This window comes from Nicotiana attenuata, unplaced genomic scaffold (assembly GCF_001879085.1).
Source record: "Nicotiana attenuata strain UT unplaced genomic scaffold, NIATTr2, whole genome shotgun sequence".
Classification (NCBI taxonomy): domain Eukaryota; kingdom Viridiplantae; phylum Streptophyta; class Magnoliopsida; order Solanales; family Solanaceae; genus Nicotiana; species Nicotiana attenuata.
Window position 1 is genome coordinate 636,159 of NW_017670407.1, and position 10,359 is coordinate 646,517.

Genomic DNA, 10,359 nt, shown 5'->3' on the forward strand with positions numbered 1-10,359 from the left:
TCATAGCTGCTCCTCCAAACTTCGAAGAAGGTCATCTACGTACAAACCTCCTAGGTTCAACGGTCAATACTATGGGTGGTGGAAAACTAGGATGCATGACTTCATCATGGTTGAAGACACTGAGTTATAGGATGTAATATGTCACGAATCCTTTGTCCCTACAAAGAACCTTGGCGATCCAGTTGTAGCCATTCCCAAGACGAGGAAAGAATTCAATGACGCTGATAGAAAAGCCATAGAAAAGAATTTTCAAGCAAAGAAAATTATTGTTAGTGGTATTGGCCCTGATGAATATAACAGGATATCAGCTTATCAATCAGTAAAAGAGATCTGGGAGGCTCTTCAGATAGCTCACGAGGGAACAACTCAGGTGAAGCAATCCAAGATTGATATGCTCACAACAGAATATGAGCTCTTCAGAATGAAAGATGATGAATTCATACAATATATGCATACTCGATTCACCTCCATCATCAATGAGCTTCACTCTCTTGGTGAAAGTATTCCAAGAAACAAGCTAGTCAGAAAAATCCTTAGTGTACTGCCCAGATCTTGGGAAAGCCAAGTTAACTCCATTACAGAGGCTAAGGACTTGCAGAAACTTACCATGGATGAACTTGTTAGAAACTTGAAAACCTATGAAATGAAGAAGAAGAAGAAGAAGGACAATGAAAGAACAGAGCCCAAGAGGGAGAAGAACCTGGTCCTCAAGACGGACAGCAATGACTCAAGTGGTGAAGACGGGGACATGGCTTACTTGACAAAAAGGTTCCAGAAGATGGTTCGCATGAATGGAGGCATTCCAAAAAGGAGAAGCTCTAGCAAGCCCAGAAATTATGACCTCTGTAATAAATGTGGCAAGCCAGGACACTTCAGCAAGGATTGCCCCCTCCTAAAGAAAGATCAGTATAATAACAACTTTGACAAAGCAGCAAAGAGGAACCTGGTTCCTGACAAACGCTTCAAGAGGAAGAATGATGCTGACAACGTTGTAAAGCAAGCTCTTGTTGCATGGGGAGACTCCTCCAGCGAATCTGAAGAAGAAGACAACCATGGTGGTAGTTCAGTGATGGCAGTGGAAAATGAAACAGCTAATGGCTCAATCTGATGACGATGGCGATGAGGTAAACTTTCTGGATGTTCAGAGAAATCTGAAATCTAACTCTCCTCAAAAGCTCATGTCATTAGAAAAATGTGATAATTGATGATTACCATAGTCTTATCAATGATAAAGATGCTTTAACTATAGAATTAGGGGAAGCTGAACAAACCAGAGATGACTTAGTAGTCGTTGTAGTTGATTTGAAAGAAACAATAGAGAACTGAATAGAGAAAAGAATGCCTTAGAAGAGAAAATTGCTAGTATAGAACATGAACGAGATGATCTAATAATGTTGTGGTGGACTTAAAAGAAACCATTGAGTGTGCAATAAAAGAAAAGGAAACATTGACTGAGAGAGTTGCTATCATTGAGCAAGAAAGAGATGACCTAGTAGTGGTGGTAGTAGACTTGAAAGAAACAATTGAGGAATTTAAAACAGTAAATAGGCCTGGAAGCTCTGAAAAGGGAAAGGAAGTTGCAAGTGAAGCACACATTAAGCTTGAAAATGAGTTAAACTTGGTAAAGACTAGTGTGTGTGCTGAACTTGAGAAAAACAAACAGCTTCAGGAAGAACTAGGGAAAGTAAAGAGTGATCTTGAGAAATCTCTTAAATGGACTTGGTCCTCGGATGTTATCACTACCATGTACACCAACTCTCGGTGAAACAGGTAGGGGATTGGGTTTCAAAGGGAAATGATTCCCTACAACCCTCATAGAAAGTATGTTATTGTACCTGACAATTGGCTATGTACCCAATGTGGCAACAATGGGCACCTCAAGGGAAATTGCCTGGCCGGGGTTCAGTCTCATCAAAGAAATAAAGTCTTTGCTGAGAAAGCAACTACTGCAAGAGGACCTGGCCGTCAAATAGGAAACCATCAAATAGGAAACGCATTTTGCCTGCTTGGACTAAGAGAGCACTCATCCATCCTTTTTCTCCTAACAAGGGAACCTAACTTGTTTGGGTTCCTAAATCTAACCTCTGATTTCCGTGTGCAGGGAGCAGTGAAGGGAAGCAGCCAATAATGACACATGAATAGTGGCTTCTCAAAGGACAAGACTAGAAATACAATCAATTTTCCTTCACTAAAAACCCTGCAAGGAGAGAGTGTACCCTTTGAAAATGGCTAAAAAGGGGGTACGCTCTAGGAGTTGGAAGATGTGTGTCAAAGGAATAAGGTGGAATGCTTGTCCAGGATATGCACAATCTCAAATCCTTTGACTGATGAGGTGATGTTGTAGCCAAAAGGCACAAGAGTACTTATGTTAATGTGATTGAGCTTCTGCAGAAGTGGAGATATAAGTTGGTTGGAAGCTATTGAAGACAATGAACCATGGGACAAAAGACTTGAGCATTACACGTCGTCTATATCTAAACAAATTGGATCTGAAGAACCTGGTTTGGATCTGATCAAGTTGAGTAACAAGTAACATGAAGGGTGCAATGCCTGTGCAAAAAGAAAGCATGTCAGATCTTCATTCAAGCCCAAAAGGGGCAGACAACACTTCAAGAAACTATGGCTTTTGTCAAGAAGATCCAGGTACCAATAGAAACAAATGTGGCTTTCATCTGATTAAATCATGGAACAGGTTTGGATAATGCCATTAATGGACAAATGCTATATTCAAGAAGAGCTACTCAACCACTTAGCTCAAAGAACACCACTTCAGATGGAGTTGTTGAAAGAAGAAAAGGACTCATGAAAATTGGATGAAGGGTTTGCAAATATCTTGACCAAAGTTGTTGACTCAATTGAGGATATCTAGGTATAACTGTTAATGTTCTGAACAATGGGAAGGGTTAGCCTTGAAAATCTGATGGTAGAAGAGATGGAGGAATCCTCCTGACATACTCGTCTCAAAAGAGAACAAAAATACTGATCAAGGTAGAGAACGCTCATTCCAGCAAGGAACCGGGTCCCGCATCTACAACCACAAAAGCAGAAAAACAAGCTGATGGAAAGAGGGTTATTGCATAGAGACATCACTGAATCACTCCTGTATCTCACTGCAAGTAGACTAGACATCGTGGTCAGAGTTGGGTTCTGTGCAAGGTTTCAGCAAATCCAAAGGATTCTCATCTGAAGGGTGGTGTAAGTATTTTGAGATATCCTAGAAGAACACAAAACCTGGTTCTCTACTATCCTCCAAGTAATGAATAGGATAAGCTCGCCTTAATTAGGATAGTCTCTGAGTTCCTATATTGTCTCATGAAGCTCAAGGAAGCAGAACAAAACAACTACGGACCAGTTCCCACACAGAGTCATTGTATGTCCTTAGTTGAGTTGTAACTTTGTAAAAGTTCTTTAATTGTAATTCCTATCTAGCTTGTTTGGAATCATTCTATAGGAACCCATTTGTAAACCTTAAACCTGCGTGTTTAAGTCTTGGCTAGAGTTAGTCAAGTTTCAACGTCTTTGTAATAGAGTTATTGCAAAGTGGCTTGTAATAGGTGGGTTACAAGTTGGTGAGGGATTAAGAGTTTAATTCCTAGGTTGCATAGGTTTTAATCTGAACTCAGTAGTGAAGTTGAAATCCTACAAGGGTATGTCGTGGTTTTTAATCCCGTTGAGCTAGGAATTTTCCACGTAAAATTTCTCCTGTCATTTAATTTCTGCTTTGCGTGTGTGTACTGTCGAACCTGATAGAGAACCTGGTTCTCTATAGAAGTTGGTGGACCCTTACATTATATCAAATGCCCTGATCTACAGCTGCATACACTTTTCTGCAACGGCGATTGAATTTTTGCGGACCGCACAATTTTAAGTGCGGTCCGCACATTATTGCCAAACCAAATGCCCTAACCTACACATCTGCGGACCGCACAATTCAAAATTTTATCGGGCAGGGTTCTTAAGGTTTCGATTTTACGCACAAATTGGACATGGTAGTAGCAATTAATCATGATAAGAAAATACCCATTCCCCCTAATAGCAATTAAGAATTTACCCAACACGATCTACAACTGACATGGATATGAATTTGACAATTGGTCTAAACTAATTTACAAATTATAAACTAACTAAGAAAAATTGAAAAATTCTAGAGATGATTTGAACATACCAGTGATGAAGTGGTGTTAAGGATTAATTATCAAAGACGCTAAATTAGTTGGCAGATGAGTGAATTAGTAGTGCAAGATTTTAGCATGTGTTTTAATTTCTCAAAGAGTGTAAAAGTTCAACAGTAGCATGAGGGCTACTATTTATACTTAACGGGTCTGGCTAAGGGTTCAAGAGACGAGTAAGGGCCGCAGAATTCCTTCTGAGGTTCGCACTCTGTTACCTATTGCTCAGATTCCCTTCGTTGATCTGCGGTCTGCATAATTACCTGTGTGGCCGCAGATTTTTGGTGCGGACCGCAGAATTCCTGGTGCAGCCGCACTTTGGCCATTTCCCTAACAAGCAAATTTCAGACAGTGTGCAATTTTTCATCTCAAGTTGTGCGGTCCGCACAAGAATTATGCGACCGTAGTTTCCTTCTGTTGTGGCGTTCAAAATTGTGTGGTCCGCACTTTTTCCATACTTAGCCAATTTTTCTGAGCACGGTTCCTGTAAAGCACACTCATTCCTGCAACAGACTTCAAAACCAGTTAGCACAATAAGACTTATCTAAAGAAAAAGAAAAAGAAACATGGGTTGCGTCCAAGAAGCGCCTGATTTAACGACGCGGCACAATACAAATTACCATCACTTGAAATGAATTACCGCCACGACGAGGCCATCACCAATTTTATTCTTCAAGTTCTAAACAGTTCATTATTTTTATTCTTCAAGTCCAATGCACCAAAGGTTGTCACATCCACAACCTCGAACGGGCCACTCCATTTAGACTTTAACTTTCTGGGAAACATCCGTAACCGAGAATTGAATAACAACACAAGATCACCTTCTTTAAGCTCTTTACTGCCTCATTAAAAATCTTGCCGAAAATCGGGACAAAAATCGGGCGAAGGAAAAAAGAGTGCATAACTTAGGAATCCAGATGACAATTCCACCACTTATTCTTTCGTCGATGACCGATTGGCGCTGAAAAAGTACCACCATCACAGAAAACTTGATCTTGGATTTTCAATATTTACTAGAACTTTTAATCTTTGAATTTGATTCTTTATTTGCACTCAAAAAGCTTTTCTTTGAGTTTTGACTCTTGGGTCTTTAGTTGAACCCAAAAACGTTTTCTTTGAGTTTTGACTTTAGTTGAACCCAAAAAAATTTCTTCGAGTTTTGACTTTAGTTGAACCCAAAAACTTTTCTTTGAGTTTTGACTCTTGGGTCTTTAGTTGAACTCAAAAACTTTTCTTTGAGTTTTGACTCTTGGGTTTCTTTCCGGCCTTTGAGATCGAGGATGTTAATGACCAAGAATTTTGTACTTCTGGTTTTGATAAAATTCAAAAATTTAATGCTTCTCGTTAACTTTACGAATGGGAAACAAGACATCTAACCTTTAGCTATTTAACTGGATGGCTTCATAAAAGACGGCCCTTATGTTTACGGTGCTTATGAAGAGGACGTCTCATGTTCATCCGGGCACTATTGTTCGGATATGTAATCCTTCTTTGCTTTTAAGATTGAGAAAATTTAAAGAATGATTTTGTTCACACATATACGAGAATCTTTTAGAAAGTGCAAGTTTGCTTCATTCCATTCTTTGAACGTACACAAGTGTTTACAACTTTACATATACGACAGCTTACAGAAAACGAACAAAATTACCTTGCAAGATTATTGCGGTCGGGCTGACATTTATTGGGTATGGACGGTTTTTTATTCTGATTCTTCTATTCTTTTTCCCCGGGGTTGATCTAGCAGTGCCCAGTCTTTTTCTTTATTCCGGAATCAGTTCAGACTATCTCCGGTATCTTGTACGGATTGTTCCCGAGCCATCTTCAGATTCTTCCGGTACTTATTGTCACGGTTTATACTGCTTTGATGCAACGGTACCCAGCATTTGTGAACATTATTATCTTTCATCGAAGTTATTTTTTGGCGACTCACTTCGGGTACGTCCCTGCCTCATGTCAGTCTGTGATCCTAATGGGTATGGTTCAAGCCAATGCGTGAAATTCCTCCGATCAAAGTTTAATTTACCTGATTTTGTGCCGTAGAAAATGTCACGAATCTTTGACTTGTATTTGTTATGAACATCTTCCCACATTGTTGCTTGAAATTCCAGCATACTCTCCTTCAACTTCCTTGAGGCATCGGAGCTTGTGGGATTAAGACCCTTGGAAAATGCTTTCGCTGCCCATTCATCCAGTACTGCCGGCAACAGAATTCTCTCTTTTTGGAATCGGATCACGAACTCTTGTAGTAACTTCGAGTTTCCTTGACCGGTTCTGAACATATCGGCTTTTCTAGCTTGTACTTTCCTTGCTCCAGCGTGAGCTTTGATGAAAGAATCTGCAAGCATTTCAAAAGAATTAATTGAGTGTTCATGGTAAAAGAGAATACCATGTTAAAGCCCCTTTTGTTAGAGTTTCGCCAAATTTCTTTAACGAGACTGATTTCGATCTCAGGTGGAGCCAAATCATTTTCCTTCATAGTTGTGGTGTAAGTTGTAATATGTTCCTGTGGATCCGATGTTCCATCGTATTTTGGAATATCCGGCATTTTGAATCTCTTTGGAATCAACTCTAGAGACGCACTGGGTTTGAGTGGCAATTGTATATACTCTTTTGAATCTGGGCCCTTTAGGACTAGAGGTGTTCCCGGAATCTGATCTATCCGAGCATGAAATTATTTAGCATTTTTATCCATTCAAGCATTTATTTCCCTCATAAACCTCATGAGTTTGTCTTTGAAAGAACTGTCTGTGTTATTTTCATTTTTAAATCCACTACTGGCACCACCTACTTGATTGTTGTTTCTTTTAAACTTCCCCCCGGTAATGGTGTTACTGGCTCTTGGTGCCGTTTGATTTATAGGAATGTCGGGAGGGACTCGAACTCCAGCATTTGAATTATTTGAAGCCCCATGTATTGCTTGTTGAAACTCGATCACTATCTGGTCTTGTCTTGAGAGATGGTGCATAATATCCCGTTGTTGTGCTCTCAACATTTTCACGGTAATAGTCACCGGCTCACCATCCATATCATGAGGGGTAGGACTTCTCTCATATCGAATCTTTCTTTCTACCCGGTTAGGAGTTGACTCATTCCCATCGAGACGGGTTTCACTAGTTGAACCATCCTGTTGATTTGTGTCATGGAGATTGACCACGGGCTCGTTGTTGTAGTTTGCTCCAACATTGAGTCAGTTGTTGATATCATTGTGTGCCATAACTGTAGTGTACTTAAAACAGAAAAAACCTTTAAAGCACGTTAGTATAACATGAACAGATCAAAATAACACCACAATTGTCTATGCGCCATAGTGGGTGCCAAACTGTTTACCAAAAAACGGTGCAGTTGAATTTGTAATGTGATTTATAGACACGTGGATTAAATTGACCTAATAAAGTAAGATAACGAAGTGTAAACAGTGAAAATCAAAATAATTGAAGAAGAAACAAGCCTGAGCTTTAGAATGTTCCCACCGGGATCGATAATAATTGAAAAACCTCGCACACGCTTGTATAAAGCTTAAGAGAGTGAGAGACATAGTATTAGTCTTTCGCTATTAGTATTTCTTCATGCCTTACAATAGAATGGAAACCTCTATTTATACTAGAACTATTGGGTGTATGACCTACCAATTCTGCCCCATTGATTACCAATATTAATGCTACAACAAAAGGTAATAAAAAGGTAATAAAAAGGTAATAAAAACTAATAAAGGCTAATAAAGACGGGAGGAATCTTGGTGTCTTCTGTAACGATCCAGTAACGGTCATATCTTGAATTACTTCTTATCCAGTCACAGATTTGTATCCGGTATCAATATATTATCCAGCCACAAGTTTGTATCTGATGTGAACAAGGTTGAATCACTACTGATTGATTATTCTTGACACGTGTTGCTTTCTAATTAACTCATTTTCTAAGACCGATTTTCACTGTATACAAATATATATAGGTTTAATTAATTAGTACACCCACCAACGTAATGCTGATAAGTTTATCACCAAGCCCCTTTGACCTCAGGTCCTCAGTTGCACTTGCTTTGCCACTACATGTATGATGATTAAGTTGTACTTCACAAGTAATAATCTTTTGTCTGCATCCAAAACATTGTCCAGTGGCTCTCATAATTCGGTTTACGACTATATAATCTTTCATCCAAAGTGCGATGAATATATAATTTTGCATATTTTGTCCCTTGTAAGGATTATCCTCAATACTGTACCCACCAAATTACACCAGAGCAGACGAAAATTACTTACGCGCACCAAGTATTTTACACCAAACTAAAATTTTGAACTTTAAATAATATAAATTAAAGTGAGAATACAAATCACTTAATAAGAGTGCATTATTCAAATGGTCACTCAACTATACTAAATTATCTCCTAAAGTCATTTTTCTTTCGTTTGTAACAACAAAGTCACTGAACTATGCCTATTGCACTCAGAAGGTCACTCAACTAGATTTTTTCAAATTTTGGATTGCCAAATACCTATTTTATCCTCTAAATTATAAGCATTTATCTTCTTTTTATTTTTTTAACTTTCTAATTTTATGATTTTTTCCCTTTTAATTACATTATGGACTTACTTATAGAATAAATAAATATTATTTATAATTTTAAAAAATAAAAAATATTTAACCATATATATTGCTGGAATAACAAAATAATGAACATAGTAAAAAATTTAATTAGAATAATTTGTTAGTAATGAAAATTTTAGTATTAACAACAAAAATTCAAAAATTTATTTACACAATTCAGAATGAAAAAAAAATAAAGGTTGTAAAATATACATTCCATGCACGTAATATAAAAATAATTATTTAAATAAAGTTATTTTATAATATACATTATATATTCTTGAAAATTATGCATATTAAGTCGTGCATATATATATATATATATATATATGCACGACTTAACACAGCATATTTTACCCTATACAGATAGTCCCCCTGCTTTCCGGTGACATAACTTTGTGTCGTCGGAAAGTTGGTAGAAATAATAATTTAATTGAGCATAATTTTCAAGAATATATAATGTATATTATAAAAATACCTTTATTTAAATACTAATATATTTATATTACGTGCATGGAATATATATTTTACAACCTTTATTTTCTTTCATTCTAAACTATGTAAATAAATTTTTGAAATTTTGTTGTTAATAATAAAAAGTTTAAAAAAAATAAAAAGTTAAATGTTTATAATTTAGAGGGTAAAATAGACAATCCAAACTTTGGAAAATGTAGTTGAATGACCTTCTGAGTGCAATAGGCATAGTTCAGTGACTTTGTTGTTACAAACGAAAGAAAAGTGACTTTAGAAGATAATTTTAAATAGTTGAATGATGAATAATTGACTCCACCTAATAATATGTTCTGTATAAAAAAATACATTTTGGATTCATTCGTTTGATATAACACTAGGATTGGTTAAGCTGATTTTTCCGCAGACCAGTGGAGTGGAGCATTCGTCCCACCAACAACACCCCCCAAACCTCCTCAAAATACAACAGAAAACCTTACACCAAGAAGTAACTACTGTCCTGCCTTAATTAATCTAGTTCGAATCAACTAAGTGTTGGTATCATTCCTCTTGAGGCGTTATACTCTAATTTGATAATGCAAGGAATGCAGAGTGGAAGAATGAAGATATTATTTCATAAATGGTTCACATTTATTTATACGACGTTTTTAAATTTTTGTGACTTTCTTTGTGAAAAAGATACTAGCTTTTCAAAAGGTTTGAAGTTACTGTCTTTATGACAATTTTGTCATTAAACCAAGAATAACGTTACATAACATTAACTTCCATTTGGCTTCTTACGTTTCTCTCTGATGGAAGAAAATGTAGATGACTTGCCTATATAAGCATATCATTTGTGAACTAAATAACCACCAAAACATCTATTCTCTCATCCTCTCAAAAGACTTTTCTTCTTCCTATTTTTCCTGGGCAATTCTTCTTTTGCAAACTCCAAACTTCCAGCCACGAGTGCACGTGTTTGGGAGTACTGCGGAACCTTGGGGAGTGACCAGTCTTAACGATTTGCACCCAATCGTACCGAAATTGCTTTCAAGGCAGTGGCTTGCCACAACACAAAATTTATTCGAAAAGTTATTTCTATTCTCTTATTATTCTTGGTCAATATTATCAACTATTTTTCTAACACTAATTACATGAA